The sequence below is a fragment of the Lissotriton helveticus genome, chromosome 6, assembly GCF_964261635.1.
Source record: "Lissotriton helveticus chromosome 6, aLisHel1.1, whole genome shotgun sequence".
Taxonomy (NCBI): Eukaryota; Metazoa; Chordata; class Amphibia; order Caudata; family Salamandridae; genus Lissotriton; species Lissotriton helveticus.
In genome coordinates this window covers 2,073,688,575-2,073,705,627 of record NC_136067.1, presented here as the reverse complement: position 1 = coordinate 2,073,705,627, position 17,053 = coordinate 2,073,688,575, and the positions used below count along the sequence as shown (strand labels likewise).

The 17,053-nt window shown below is 42.9% G+C and overlaps 1 long non-coding RNA gene across 1 annotated transcript in view; it reads right to left on the bottom strand.

The window, feature by feature from the left end:
* Nucleotides 1-17,053, bottom strand: part of LOC144762041 (uncharacterized) — a 43,240-nt gene that overhangs the window by 24,397 nt on the left and 1,790 nt on the right. Inside the window, exon 2 of the long non-coding RNA XR_013596018.1 lies at nt 7,295-7,438. This is a non-coding gene — a long non-coding RNA (uncharacterized LOC144762041). The remainder of the gene's footprint in view (nt 1-7,294; nt 7,439-17,053) is intronic.

Genomic DNA, 17,053 nt, shown 5'->3' with positions numbered 1-17,053 from the left:
TAGTGACGAAAATAATATAGAACTTGAATGCTTGGATGTTATGGAATACTGTACCAAGCCAAGACAGGATATTAAAGATATACCATTGCCTGAATCAGATTATGTCTACTTAGTAGATGGCTCCTGTCTAAGATCAGAGGGAGGTATTTTGAAAGCAGCATATTCAGTCTGCACAGTGGCAGATGTTGAAGAAGCATCATGTCTTGAAGGAATTCGTTCAGCACAAGTGGCTGAATTAATTACTTTAATTCGTGCTTGTGAATTGGCAAAAGATCTGAGAGTCACCATAATTACTGATAGTCAGTATGGGTACAGAGTTGTGCATGATTATGGACAGCTCTGGTCTCAGAGAGGCTATATGACATCAGCAGGTTCACCAATTAAAAATGCAGAGTTCATTAAAAGATTAATTGATGGCATACAGTTGCCAAAAGAAATAGCTGTAGTAAAGTGTGCAGCTCACAGAAAAGGTGAGGATTTTATCACCAAAGGGAATGCTTACGCAGATGAAATAGCAAAGTACTGTGCAAGAAATAATTATGCTCTTGATCGGGAGAAAACCAAAGAATTTGTTTCGAGTTCACTGATGCTAACATCAATTGTTGAAACATGGCAGGAAATCAGAGATATACAAAAGGAAGCTGATGATGATGAGAAAAACACATGGTTGAAGGCAGAATGTAGACAGCGAGATGAGGATGGAATTTGGACTTACAAAGATGGCAGAATAGTTTTACCAAATTGCATGATTGCTGACATGGCCAGAATGTATCATGGCCCTGGTCATATTGGGAGAGATTCCATGATTAGGCTTTTTAAGGAGACTTAGTTTAATATCAAGTTTAGAACAATTGCTGAGTCTCTTTGTCAAAGGTGTTTGATCTGTCAACAAATGAATCCAAACAGGAAATCAGTTGTGGGAACGGGAATAATAGGTAGGGAAGGTGGGCCTTTCACCAGATTACAGATGGATTTCATTGAGATCCCAAAACACAACAGGTTGCAATATGTTTTGGTAATTGTTTGTCTGTTTTCAAGATGGGTAGAAGCATTCCCCACACGACACAGTGATTCAATTACTGTAGCGAAGTTGCTTTTACGTGAGATTATTCCAAGATACGGATTTCCTGTGACCATAGAGAGTGATAGAGGAGGACATTTTGATAACAAACTGTTGAAATTGATCTGTGAAGCCTTACACATTGAGCAGAAGTTACACTGTGCATACAGACCAGAGGCATCTGGAGTTGTAGAGCAAATTAATGGAACAATTAAAAATAGGATTGGAAACATGTGTCTTGATACAGGCATAAAATGGACAGATGCTCTTCCACTTGTTTGGATGACTCTGAGAAGTACACCAGATAAAAAGACAGGTCTAAGTCCTCATGATATTCTCATGGGTAGAGTCATGAGACAAGCATTTATACCAGTAGGAAAACTGTTGAGCATTAATGACAGTGCAATTTTGGAATATTGTAAAAAGCCGTCTGACGTTGTGACTTCTGTGTCTAATCAGGTGGGAACTGAAGTACAGTCAAAAGATAAAGTGCAAACACATGATCTGAGACCTGGAGATTGGGTCAGAACAAAAGTTTACCGAAGAAGAAATTGTCTAGTCCCGAGGTGGCAAAAACCAAGACAGGTGATACTTGTTACGACAAATGCAGTGAAGTGAATAAAAAGGTGGATTCATCCAAGTCATACTATTCCGATACCTACACCTGAAAACTCTGATGAAGAGAGTGATACAATAGCTGATTCAGACTCTGAAGAAGAAGCTAAAGAAAATACAGATTCTGAAGATCGACAGAGACGTCGACATCTGGAGAGACCTTCAGTGAATGGAAATCTGATTGAAAAGGATTTGAAAATTATTGAAATAGATTCTGAAAATGATGAAGATCTGCTAGAAAAAGATTCAACTGAAGAATCTGATAAAGAAGTAGGAGAAGCAAAAGAACGTGATCCAGATAAAAAAAAGAAGTTGAAAACACAGAAAATTCTGATCAAGTTCAGAAGCAAAACCAGGAGAGTATCGAAAAGCAGAAAATAAGCTCTAAATGCAGGAACAAAAAATCTGGAACTGGGAAGTTGAAGGTAATTGATGAAGTGGAGGAAGACGAATTGCCAAGTACCAGTGATGGAATAAAAAGTACAGTTCCTAACGGAGTAAAGCTGCCGATTAGAGAAGATCCTGAGTCAAGAATTGAAATTACTGACAGTGATTCTGGAGAAAGTGATGAAGATTGTCAAAGAAAAAGCGTGAGAAAAAGATCTTGGAAAACAGAATCTAACGTGACTGAACCAAAAAGGAAAATGTTAAGAAAAGGTGAAACCTGGCCAAGTGAAAACGGAGGGTTGAGAGTCAGGTTAATAAAAAGATCAAAAGAGCAGGTAAATGAGATAACTAGTCAAGAGGATCCTGAAAAGAAAGCAGAGAAAGGAAAGAAAATAGAAGTTATCTCTAGAAAAACTAAGAGAGTTTTGAGACCAAATCAGAAGTATAAGTCTCCTGAGTGGGCTTATATTATAATTCCACCTGTAATTGAGATAAATAGCAGTAGTCAGGAAGAAGTTGAAGACAATAGTGACAACGATTGAAATACTAATATTTTAGAATTTAGGTTTCTGTTTTTGGCATAAGGCTGAAGAAATTGTGTTAGGTGACACAAGGTCGAAGAAATTGTGTTTAGTTGGAAAATAACTTGTGACACAAGGTCGAAGAAAAGTTGTTAGAAGATAAAAAAAAAAAAATTAAAAAAGAGGGGTGTTAGACATATTTTTAAATTTTTGTTTTCTTTTAAGACTAGCTAAAATGCCTGTTGTTTTGAAGCGTAGTACCTCAAAATTTTCCATTCTTAAAAATTGCTGAAAGATGACTCTGATATGTATGCTCATATTAATTCTGCTCTGGTTAGTGTTAGCTGTTATTTTCGGGATTGATAAGGAGATGTACAAAGTCAATATGACAAGCAAAGCTTCAGTTAGTCAAGATCAACATAGTGCAACAAACAAAGCTAACAAAGTTATTGATCACAGACCAGAAGCTCCTCAAGATAGGTCTGTTAGTGATTTTTCTAGCAATACATTTTCGAGGCTTTTGGGAGAATATGTTAAGGTTATGAGTGTCAAAGATTGTTGCATCTGTGTAAAGCTACCTGCTTCTGTTTCTGAGGGAGTGACATACAATATGCTTCCTCTTACATATGGCATAACCTGCAGTGTGTTAGCTAGTTTATTTTACCAAACTGGTCGCTTGGAGTATTATTATTCAAATTATGATGAGATTTTTGCTAACCTGAAAATTGAGAATGCTTTAAATAAACACAAGCAAGCCAAACAGATGAGGGATTTCTTTTTAGTTACTAATGAACTCACCTATGAATATGCTTACAAAAATAATTTAACGTGCAAATTGAGAACAGAGGAAAAGACTTTCCTGAACTTAGTTGAAGAGAGAAGGGCAATCTATAAAAGGAATGAAAAGGTCAAACAGACCAAATCCACGTTTTGGCAGAAAGAGGATGAGGAGCTTAATGGTAAATCTTTTGACAATGTTGCAATTCATATAGATAAACCAATTAGTGGCAAGCTTTGCATTAGAAGAGATAATACTCTTTTTGATAATTATTTTGTAGGTGCTAGTAATTGTGAGGACACTTACCAAATTATGGGAGGTTGGGGATTCAAAGGTGGCAAAGATCACATTTTTCCTGGGATCTATTTTATCTGTGGAGACAAAGCTTATTATAATCTCGCGGACCATTGGTATGGGACATGTTATGTTGGTCTTGTTTTTCCAAAAATATTTCATGTTGACAGAAATGCAGAAGGTTCGTTTGAAATCAGTAATCATGTAAATAGGTTTAAAAGAGAAAGTTTCTCAGAAATTTTGGGAGACATTTTTGAGGCAGTGATACCTTTAGTAGGTATAACCCTGAATGCAGGAAGAATCAGAAAATTATCCACAATTGTTGACAGATTGTCCACTGATACAGCAGGTGGTTTTCAATTAGTGGATACCGAAGTCATTGCGGTTAGATCAATGGTGATGCAGAATCGCCTTGCAGATATACTCCTAGCAAAAGAGGGAGGAGTTTGTGGCATTTTAACTGTTCAGCACTGCTGTACATATATCCCTGATGAAAGCAAGAATATTGAAATGTACATTAAAAACATCACAGAAATGCATTCAGAAATAGTTCCCTTAGAAGAGGATGACATTACAGAACGTCTTTCAAAAAGATTTCAAGCTATTAAAACCTGGTTTCAAGAAATTGGTGGTTCAGTTCTTGGCAAGATTTTAACACCTTTGTTTGTTATAATTTTTGTGATAGTTTTGACAAAAATCTGTTGTATGTTACACAAGAGAAAGAAAGACATGAAGGAGAAGAAAAGAATTTACAGAATCAGAAAGGAACAGGAAAGAGAGATAGAGCTAGAGGAGTTACACAGCGCTCAATATGATAGTTGCAAAGATTTTGCCGAAACAAATCTTTAAGAAATACTAACACAGTGAAATCGAACCAAATTCATTTTAGATAAATTTGCCAACATTTTGAGTGTAGTGTGGTGATTTGGGAATCACCAGATGAGGGAGTTGATGGAGCGAGATTCAGAAAATGTTTTCATTTCAGCTCGTGACGTCACACTTCTATAATTTAATTAATTATACTAATGATTTTGTGCTGTGTATGTATTAATTCAATCTAGTTTTAAAAATTGCATACACAAAAGACACGTGGGAACTAACATGTGTGCTCAAAAACGTGCATTATGTTGCATTTTCATATATGTGGAAAATAATAAATTAATCTTGTCTATTGTTGTGTCATAACTAATAGCAGCTATTTTAAATAATGGCATGTGGTTATTTTGCTTTCCTTGTCTATGTGGTGTCACTTACACTTTACAGGTGCATAAAGAATCCTGTTGGATTAAATGAAGAATGGTAGATATAAATGCTGCTTTATTTGTATGCTTCAGTTAGGTAATTTAGACTAATGGGTTAATTATTAGTTGTGGTGGGTGGCAACAGAACGAATTATATTTCTCGCATTAATTATTTTCTTGTGTTTGTTTATATAATAGTTTTTCGTAAAAGTGGCTCTGGGCCTAGTGCATTCGTGTTTGCTAAAACTCTGCTCGGAGCAAGAGAGAGTCCATGATGGAAAAATTCCGGCTGCCTGAAACTATTTGTTGTGATGAGCTGACTGTTCCTCAGTCAAGCAAGGCCAAGGCCAGGAACCGGCATAGGAGTGTGCGACAATTTCATATCAGAGGAAGCAAAAGATTTTCTTTCGGTTAATGTTGCAAACTGGAGGAAGCCTCGTTGTTCGAAAACTAGAGACAATGGACTCTAAGAAAGTGACGGAACTGATGTTAAAAAAATGTGGTGACACGATGGTCTGTCACTTGACAGCCAATGGGACTCCGACTTTAGCAGAAAATATACTTTTACTTAGATTAGTTTAGTGTAGAAAGGTATAAAAACTCTTCCCCGTGGAAGAGAGGGCTGCTTCTTGCTGAACTTTAGATGGGTGCGTCGTGCGGATGGATTTCTCTTGGAGCACGTAAGAAACCCAAAAAGACTTTTATTCTTTATTCTTTAATATAGTAAGCATAGTTAGGGACTTAGGATTATGATAATACCAAATATCATTGTTTTCTAATTAATTCATGCTGCTGAATTTTACTTACACCAACGTTACTTTTACAAATATTCTAATAAAAATTGTTCTAATAAAGATTACAAATGCTTTTTCTAAACAAATAATTAATAAATCTTTACTTTGGAAAACAAGCTGGACTTGTTATTTCATGAGTTTAGGTTATCATTAGCAAGATCTTATCGACACAGTGGCTTAATTATTTATAGGCTTTAGTAAATATGATGAATTCATTTACCGCGGTTGTATATAAAATGTATATAATTTGTGAATAGGTTAATTAGGTCACATGATTCAGTTGGTCAAAATATGTCATGTTAGATTATGGGCCTTGTAATTGATTTATGATTAATGGTAAATATTGTGGAGTTAGATACCGTAGCTTATGACATATTTCCTATAGGCCGCTGGATCACTAGTAGAACATGCTCCAATACAGTTTGCTAGTTGATGTTATGGCTGACTTAAAATCGTATACCTATAGAGTCACCTTCAAATCAGCCCTCAACAACTAACATCAACAGATCAAAACTGCAATAAGGGAGGTGCTGATCAACTGGATTGGCACTAGCTCCAACCACGCTAAGGAACTCTTGACCATCATCAAAGAGTTCACCTGCCCATCAGCCAAGGAAACTCTGCACAGCCCTTGCCAGCCACTTCCACTACAAGTTAGCAAACATCTAAAAAAACTGTGAATCCAAACTCTCTGACCCCCTCAGCCTCCGATCGGCCACTGCTGACGACCCACTCTCCTCTGTGCAACAGCCAAGCACACCAGACACAGCCTCCCTCAGGAACTCCATCCACTCAGGGGCACCCACAGACCCCTATACCTACTGACTCTTCAACCTTGGAAGAGACGAGATCAGCCACCAGCACCTCATTAATCACTGCTACCTTTCCCGACACCGGGAAACATACCATTCTCTCCGCACACCTCGCCCTCACACAATCCTTCACCCCATTCTTGCTGTGGCATCAGGTAGCTCCTCATTCCAGCTGGGCATTCCTTCCTCCACTGTAGTTCTCAGGTTCAATTTACTCTCATCCGTCTCTCCTGCACCTAAGGGTTTTTAAGTGGTCTGGGAAGTTCTAGAAGCAAGGCACTCAAAGGTGCTGCATCATTCATCAGGCTACCTGTACGCAGATACTGGTCTGGTAGTCCCATACTGTGAGATTTAGTACACTCATGCCTTGTGTAGTGCAGCTCTTTGCTGCAGTACTGATACTTTAATAACTATTGGGCAGATGCACACACCAGGAGCAAGTCTTCCAGTCACAGTGGACATGGTACAGCAAGATACACATTTCGATTCATTCTAAGAACAGCCCCACACCTGGCATCCACTGACAACTTGTTTGGAATGATAAAGTTTGCATTTGAGCAATACACGTACAATGTATATGGTCTTGCCAAAACCTACGACAGGGCTACAATTACGAATACACTTAGTAATGTTGTTACAACTTGGAACCTTTAAAGGTCGGATACTGGACCATCCAAATCCAAGCATGGTCTGCAGCTTGCAAACACGTCTCTAGGGTGTGCACATCAAGGCATTCTCTAACAAGCTGTAATTTGTGTTCTGTTCATAGACAAACCTTTACTAGTACTGTACCTTATTACACAGGTTCGGCACATGAGTAGGCACAGTCGATCAGGCAGCACCTCTGGGAACCAGGGCATGCTTCGTCCGATAAGCACTGCCAGGCCGAAGTACTGGATGTCGGGCAGACAGACTTTGGGCACTTACCAGGCTTCGCTGTAAGTAAAACAACATTTACCACATATCAGATGAGTCGGTGATACAAATCAAGAATCGCCGCCAAGAACAAAATCACCAACTGGGAACTTCACTAGAGAACTGCACAATGTCCTCACACATACCTTTTCAGTAGCAAAAGCATCCTATACGCCTCCTTACAAAAGAGCAACTTATTAATTTCCTACCCTGATTGAAATTACAGCGTAGTCACTGAAGAGATGTGTATATCACAACACACACGCATCTCCAAAAGCTCGTCAGCTTGGGGGCTCACGCGAGCCCTTTTAACAGGAAACAACGATGGGAGCACACTGCTAGCCTCTCCTCCGGAACGCCCCTCTGCATTCTGGTATATGCAGTGCGTGTAACTTGAAGAATTTGGGAAAAAGTTTGTGAGTGTTTCACCAAAGTTGTTGCAAGTAAGTACTTGATATTTCCAGAATCTCTAGACACGAGACATGGATCGTGTTTCGGGATAGTATCCCTCATCAGTAGAGAAAAGTTCTGGGGTGGTTGAGAAGGCCGCCAAACAACCGTCACAGGCTTCGTTGCCTCTTAGGCACGCAGGTGCATCTCCAAAAGCTTGTCAGCTTGGGGGCTCACGGGAGCCCTTTTAACAGGAAACAACGATGGGAGCACACTGCTAGCCTCTCCTCCAGATCGCCCCTCTGTATTCTGATATATGCAGTGCGTGTAACTTGAAGAATTTGGGAAAAAGTTTGTGAGTGTTTCACCAAAGTTTTTTTTATATTTCTTTTTATTTGAAATTAACATACACAAGCAAGGAAATACGAGTGTCATACAAGGTACCAGCTCAAACGAGGAAGGAAAAGACATTATGACAAATCAACAATTAGTATTAGGAAAGGGAGGGGGGGCATGGGTAAATCCGTAGACATTTTACAATAAAATAGCCAGAATGTGGGGTCAGGGGGAGTGTGGATCATCATTATTATCTAATACAGGCAGCATGCATATATCCCCAAGATAACTGTTCCAAGGTCCCCAAACTTTATTCCATTTCCGGGGAAGACCCCGGGCCAAATATAATTTTTTTTCCCTGAACACACACCAGTCCATGTTTTCCTTCCATACTTCGACAGTAGGAAGCCTCTGGGACCCCCCACCACTGAGCAATATCTTGCTTTGCAATCATGGCCCCCAGGGTCGCCCACTGAGTTTGGGCTGCATTATAATCTATGGGTTCCCAGATATTTAACAAGCAGCGCCTGGCCTCCGGCAAGAGAGCAACCCCCGTCACGTCCTTCATTACGTCATGCACCCCATTCCAGAAGGCAGCAACTTCACGACATTCCTAAATAATATGAAGAAATGTCCTCACCTGCCCTCACCCCTGCTTGCATAGGCCCATTCGAACCAAACGGGGGCCCGTGACGTATACCCTGTGAAGGATCTTAAGTTGTCCAGTCGGATTCGAGCTGGAATCGCGACCTCCTTGGGAGAGGAGATTGCAGACTGCCAGTCCTCATCATCCAGCTCGAGACCGTCACGGGTCAACAAGTCCCGAAGATGCAGTAGGAGGTCCGATCTGTCGTTAAATAATTTTTTATATACAAGGGAGATAGTACTATCCGGCACATGACCATCCAACAATCTATCCTCGAGCGGGGACGACTCCGGAATAATACTCCCCGCTGGGAAAATTGACATCAAGGCATGGCGAACCAGAGCATAGCGGAAGTACTCTGTGTCGCCCAATTCAAACTCCGTCTTTAACATTTCGAACGTTTTCATATGACCCTTGACCCAGAGGTCTCCCACCTTACTGATACCAATGAGGTCCAACTTATCGAAACCCTTGGTCTTCCACAATTTACCAAGCTTATCAGAGCCAAAAAGCGGGGAAGCTAGAGTCAAGCGGTCTTTCCATCCCATAGCACTAGTCGCGTTCTGCCATATACGTACTGCCGTCTTCGTAGGCCCCGACAAAGCCTTAAGCACCGAATTAGAATACAGCGCCCTATAGTAATTACCCCCAGGCAACAGCCATCTATACATTGCAAAAGCAGGGTTTAATTCGGGACCGTACGTACCATGATTAATGGCCCCCAATTGGGACGCCCAATAATAGCGTTTGATGTCAGGGAGAGCAATACCCCAGTCGTACCACGGAGCGTCAGTTTGGCTAGTGCAATACGGGGTCTGCCGTCCCATATCAACTACCTCTGAAGACCCTGAAATGTACTAGCAGGAACTACATCAAGAGTGTGTTCTGGAGCGCATAAAGAAAACGAGGCAGAGACATCATTTTAAAGAGGGCCGCACGACCAAGCGGTGAAAGAGGAAGCTTACGCCAACCCGCGACGTCCTGCTTTAGTCTAATCAAGGGCAGGAGAAGATTCTGTTCATACCGAATTGCGGGGTCCAATGAAACGTAGATACCGGGGTATTTAAACCCCGATTGTGTCACCTGTATGATACAGTTACGTGGCAGAAGAGGAACATCACCAGAAAGAACGTATAAGTAGGATTTTGTCCAATTAATATTCAGCCCCGAGTTTGTACCAAAAAAAGGTCAAAACATCACACAGGACCAATAATGACTTCCGGGGCGAGGTCAAATATAGTAAAATATCATCTGCGTAAAGCGAGATGCGATCTTCAAACTCAGAGGACCACTGAATACCCTTAATCGAGGGCTCCCACTGGATCCATGCAGCGAGGGGCTCGAGGGCTAGGGCAAACAGGAGCGGTGACAAGGGACAACCCTGACGAGTACCTCTTGCAAGAATAAACGTAGTAGAAACACGAGCATTCACAACAACTTGCGCAAGGGGGTCTTCATAGAGGAGCCGCACCCATCCAATAAAACCGGTTCCAAACCCAAACTTAGCCAACGTGGCCCATAAATATGACCATTCCACCGTATCGAAAGCCATTGTGGCATCCAACGACGCCAAGATGGCCGGTTCACGCAATGTCACCGCCCTCGCGAGAACGCCGTGCAGACGCCTAAGATTCAGAGCAGTGTTTCTATGCGGGATGAAACCGGATTGATCCGGATGTATCAACTCGCTAATAATGGTGAGCAATCAGTTAGCCAATAATTTTGCAAGGATCTTAGGTTCGGCATTCAAAAGAGATATCGGCCGGTACGATGCACACCTGTCCCTGTGTTTCCCCTCCTTATGACTCACCACAATGGTCGCTAGACGCTGATCGCGGGGAAGAGAACCACACTCACGTGACTGCAAAAACATATCCCTTAAATAGGGAGCCATCTTGTCAGGCCGCAACTTGTAAAGTTCAATAGGTAGACCGTTGGGACCCATAGCTTTCCCTGAACGCAGGGAGCGAATCGCACGAGCCACCTCATCCACGGTTATTGCAGCGTCCATTTGTTCCCTCTCAACATCAGAAAGACGCGGTAAAGCAATATCACGCAACAACAGATGTGAGTCCTTCTCAGGCCTATCAGACACGGAGGAATACACTGTCTGGAAGTGATCCGCAAAACACTGAACAATCTCTCCAGGATTGGTAAACCGAGTATCATTCTCCGCTTCAATCACAGGCACCACACGACTGGCTCTATCTTTCTTATCCAGCCACGCTATCAGTTTACCTGCCTTGTCTCCCACATCATATAGACGTCCCTGTTGTTCTCTACTCATGGCCTTAGCTAAGTCAGTAACCAACGCCCTGTATTCCAGCTGTTTTAGTCGCAAGACATGTGTCTTAGCACGTGTGACCTCCTGCTCCAGGCCCAGCTCTAAATCCATAATATCCGTCTCGATCTTAACAACCTCCTCATCTCTCCGTTTCTTAACGCCCGCAATCAACGATAGGGCCTGGCCCCTAAGGACAGCCTTGAAAGCCTCCCAGAGCGACACCGCAGACGAAACAGTCAAGAGACTTTATCAAATCAGCACGAGTTTTAGGGTTCCGGAGAAACCAGGGATTAATCGGGGCTACCTGTCCCTCGGTCCCGGAATTCAACTCCATTCGGAACCATAACGGAAAGTGATCGAAAATTCCCCGAGCCAAGTGCTTAACCTCAGTAATAGAAAGTGCCTGTGCAGCAGGTACAAAAACATAGTCAATTCGTGAAAGGCTACCATGGGCACCGAAATGAAACGTATAATGCCGCTGAGCGGGGTGTAACAATCTCCAACAATCTACCAGGCCCAGGGTGTCAATGAAGTCATGAAGCCAATTTTGTGCCCTCTTAAGATCCCTAGGTGGATGTCGATCCACCATACCAGAAACAACAGCATTAAAGTCACCACCCACCAGCAGGGACCCCTCGGGTAGAGTGAGGATAACCCGCCCCAAGTCCGCAAAAGTAGTTGACTGCAGGCCAGGGGGGACATACACAGAAACCAGGGATAGGGTCCGGCCCTCCCCCCTACCAGTAAGAGCGACATAGCGCCCTCTATCATCAAGAACCGTGGCGTCAATCTCCAGCGGGAGAGAGTTCCTAATAAGGATACCAACCCCCTGGATCCAGAGGACAACCCGGCATGAGCTACCAAACGATACCCCTTCCTGTTCATAGCATAACAAGTATTACCTATCAAGTGCATCTCCTGAAGAAGGACAATATCGGGGGAAAGTCGTTTCAACAACCGCAGTACTACCCCACGTTTTATCCTATCCCCCAACCCATTCACATTCCAGCTCAGCAGTTTCAACCCCCTACCCCCATCCCGAAAAAGAAAGAAGATCCAACCACAGTAAGAACCCAGCACTTCGATCAAGAGGTCTAACAATACATTGCCTTGCATAAAAACAAACAAACTCTCCAACAAAACCCCCACAAACATCCCGTTACATACCCCCCCACCCTGCACCCCTGCGCGAGACTAAAAAGCCACCCCAACTTGCAGTGTGCCTGCCGCCCCCACATCTAACTAAGCTACAAAAAGTCAATCAGAGGAGGAAAGAGACCCACCAATAGCCCCACAACCACCCCAAATGTCAAATCAAATACCTTAACAAAATTAGCAAACCACAGTTCGAGGCCAACTAGAGACCCCAGAAACCAGGCATCAGGTGTCTGTTACTGATCCGTCGGTCCGCCTTCCGCTCCACCAGACTGTTCCTCATGTGCACGCTGATTCGGCAGAGTGTCCAGCCAGTCGGCCACCACCTCTGGTCGATCGAAAAAATAAGTCCGCTCCGCATGTTCAACCCTTAACTTGGCCGGGAAAAGCATAGCGTACTTAAGGCCCATGTCACACAGTCGTCTCTTTACCCCTAAGAAACCAAATCTCTGCTTCTGGACAGATTGTGTAAAGTCCGGGTAGAAGCTGATGGTAGTGTTCTCAAACTTTATAGGCCCACCAACCCGTTAGGTCTGCAGGATAGCGTTTCTATCACGGAAATGAAAGATTCTTGCGATCATAGGCCGTGGTGGGGCACCCAATTTTGGTTTACCGCCCGGAACTCTATGGCTCGCTCGACCGTAAAAAACGTACTCAGTCCCTTGGGTGCAAGGTGCTTAACGATGAGATCCTCGACGAAGAGGTCAGCTGCTGGATCCTACGCCTTCTCCGGAACCCCGATAATACGGACGTTATTCCGTCAGGCCCTTCCTTCGAAATCCTCCAGGCGACGCGCAAAGAGGTCACTGGAGGCCCTCAAATTGCGTATCTCCGTCTGAAGGTCGGCAACATCACCCGTCAGACTGGAAGTCTTAATGTCCAACGACTTGACTCTTTCGTTTGTTTTCGTCAAGTCCGTACGGATAAGGTTGACATCTATCGCCACAGTATTGAGCTTGTGGGCAAGAGTCTCCATTTGTTGCCCATGGGAGGATTTGATCCCATCGATTGCGACCATAACGTCCTGAAGGGTCAGCTCTGTTGCCGAGGTCGATGGATCTCTCGTGTCCTCCAGTGACTTTCCCGGTCCACCGGGAGATCCCTTAGCCTTGGCGTAGCGATCCATGATGTTAGTCTGGGTATAGCCACCCCGCCGATTGGTCTTGAGCTTCTGCTTATCCCCCTCCGGTTTCCCCGCCATTGCGGAATGGAGACCGACTCGGAGAAGTCAGACTAAATAGAAAGATGGCGGCACATGGGACCCCCGATCGGAGGCCCAACTTCAGCCAGAGGGCACCAGCCGAGAGTCGTCCCAAAACCAGCAAGGCAATGAAAGGGCACACTCGAGAAGAGCACAGGATAACCGCCCTCAGTACGGGGGGAAGTTCCCAGTCGAATATCTCTGTGGAAGACAAATCAAAAGTGAAAGTCAACCGGACCAGTCGTCCCTGCCCCCTCAGGCCGATGTTGTTCAACTACAGCTCGGGCACCATGCCAACTCCACAACCGGGCATCACAGAGACGTAGGCCTCAATCTTCGAAGCACCATAACACCAGTTCCCGGGGTCTGATTCGGAATCTGAATTCAGGTTTCACCTCACTGTGGTTCGTCTTCACGAAGACATCACTGAGGGACAGGATAGTCAACAGGATAGATGCGGGAGGTTACGAGGGTCTCGGGAGCCCTAAGCTCATGCGGCCATCTTGGGTGCGAGCTAAGCTCCTCCCCCCTGTTTCACCAAAGTTGGTGCACGTAAGTACTTGATATTTCCAGAAACTCTAGACACGAGACATGGCTCGTGTTTCGAGATAGTATCCCTCATCAGTATAGAAAAGTTCTGGGGTGGTTGAGAAGTACCCTATTCCCCTGGTGTGCTAAGGGGTCTCTCTCAATCTTTTACGCACTGCATATTCTCATCCTGCCTTCAAATGGAGTTTCATGCTTTATCTCCTTGGTTTTTGTACTTCAAAAGAGTTGCTCCCAGCATGGAAGGGCATGAAGCAAGATCTAAATTGCCATTTATACGGCCACGATTTGGAGTCAACCAGTCACCTCGTATGTACAAGCCCAACAGTCATGCTCTAAAGGAAGATACTCCTCAAGCCAACCTTCCTAAATTTGAACATTCAAACCTGCAGGCAAGCAGTTATCTGCTGGTTGGGTGGTGCCTTAATTTCTCTGATATGTTTAGGTCTGGTAAACCAACTTCTCCGAAGAGCGGATTTGAACATGTCACTTTAAAGCAAGGACAGGCCAAGCCCAACTCAATAAACATTAAGGACTCAGAAAAACGTCTCTTTGCAGTATACAATAAGACAATATGTTTCACAAGCTAGGGAATGATTTTCTCAGCCCTAAATTTACATGCTTTTAAAATAAGGGTTAGTTGTCCTAGGATCTTGGGAACTGACCATTGCAGAGGTACCCTAGAAAGAGACTATGATTTGGAGTTTCATAATATTACCTTTAATCAATTGTTACCATCAAACAACCTGCTACTTTTCACCAATTTTAACAATTATGGGAATTCTGTGTTCTTAGAAATTGTGATTTTAGGCTCTACTTGGTTTTTTAATGTATTTTTGTACATAAGCTATGCACTTTATGGTTAGAAATAACTGAAGAAACTTTGTTTCATAATCTCCTGGAAGACAGCTCCACAATGTGAGAAATGAATATGGCTTTGCAATGAGACTTAAAGACGTGTTAAACTTCCCCGTTTGCCTGTGGCCATCAAGCACTAATCATGGAATACTTGATTTGTAAAGAGGCATGGTACCTTGATAAATCTTGTCTTTCAAATGTGAGCCCATGGTCAGTTCCTATCTCTTTGATCCCTTGGGGGTAGGTGTGATTTTCTCCCATTTTTTTGAATCAGCTCTTCTGTTAATATGGATCGCACAATCTCTATCTCACAATACTTATCCAATCACAACAAGACGATGATGGCCATCTTGAAGAGTCCCAAAGTCTGGATGGTATATCCCCCATGGATAAAGTGGCATTTATTCAGAAATGACGGGACTTGGATAGTCGGGAACACTAGACGCTTCGCAATGAAGACAAATGTCCCACTGTGTTCTCCACATTTTCGTCTAAGCTGGGAAACCAGACTTTCCTCTTTTCTTTTGCTTATCACAATTCAGCGGATCAGGGTCTGGGGAATAAGTGGGTGCATTTCTTACAAAAGGCAGCTACCAACAAAACTGCTAGCTTCTGTCTTACATTGTATAGCAACCAGTGAGTCAGCAGTTTGATTCTGGCTTTCAGGTATATAGGTCAGATACCAGACGTTTCCAGTCTTTTTTTCAATTGCATAGATTGCAAACTCCCAAAAATCATTGTGTTCGTGACTTGGAATTCTTTAAGTGACATTGGCCTATGAGACACTCACCTGAAATATTCCTTTATTTCTGCAGCATCCTTCATCTCATGTATTGTTACTGGCCAATGATGTCTCAACAAGTAGTCTATGGGGTACTGAGTCCTAGTTAGTTGATTACAGAAAAAGAATATTCTTGGAACACAACAATCGATTTTGATGAACCACTGTTGACTGATAACTCTGTATCCCTAGATGGGTTAAACCCCTTGAGAGTTATATCAGTTGAAAGAACACCCTCATCCTTTGCGGTTTAGAATGCTGCTTGCTCAGTTTAACTCCAGTCCTGATGCTGTTGACTTTGTTAGGTCTCATCAGGGAAGAGAAATTCTTGATGAAGCTTCCATAAACTGCACCACACCAAGGAAGCTCTGAGCCTCAGATAGTGAGGTAGGAGGGGGTGCTCTCTGTCTTGATATTTTCCACTTTCACCAGGGCAAGGGCATCTGCTATTCACTACTAGATAAAAAATTTGATGTTCCACTTCAGGACTTCACAATTCTTTTAGTTTAGTGTGAGCCACATTCACTTACAGCCAGATGTACGAACATTGGATTTTGTGTCTCACAATTTTCAGCAAATTGCGAGTCTCGGTATGCGAGTCACAAAATTTAATGTACGACAGTGTCCCAGACACTGTTCGCGATTCCCAATAGGATCACAAATTGCATGCCTCATGAATCTTAATGAAGCTGTCGCAATTTGCGACCGGGTTGGGATTGGCTGGCACTCCCAGGAATCGTGGCCTGTTGGTAGTTTTTTAAAATTAAATCGAGCCCGTTTTCCTTAAAGGAAAATGGGATGCATTTAAAAAAGAAAAATGAAACTTTCAGTTACATTTTTTAAGCGCAGACAGTCATCAATAGGACCCCTGCCTGCTCTTAAAAAATATTTGCACATGCTTATCCAAGGGGAAAAGGGTCTCCTGGGGTATCTTCCTATTTATGAGTGTCTTACCACCCTTCTCAGAAGGGTGGGAAACTGTAAGCGTTTTGCAACCACAATTGCAGTTGCAAAACATTCATACATAGGTTTGGGAGTCACTATTAGAATAGGACACCCTTGTCATGCCCCTTCCTAATAGCGAGTCACTAACCCTATCTTGCAAGTCGCTAATTTATTAGCGACTCGCAAAAAAGGGTTGGCACATTGGGATGACCTATTTTTAGGTTGAAAAGGGGCTGAAATCCCCTTAGCGACCTCAAAAAATGGTCACACATCTTGCCCTAGTCTCTCAAATACCACACTTAGGTCAAGTGTAATTTTCTTGTAGTGTTTTGGAGTGTACCAGAATGTCATCACTGACATTGATGTTGCATGTTAAGTCCAGTTGATAATTCTCTAATTGTGTTCTGAAATATGTTGCTGGATGTGTCAAAGTGGAATCTTTTGAAAAAGTAGAGGTTTCGATGAATAGGAGAAATGGTAATATATTTTGCTCA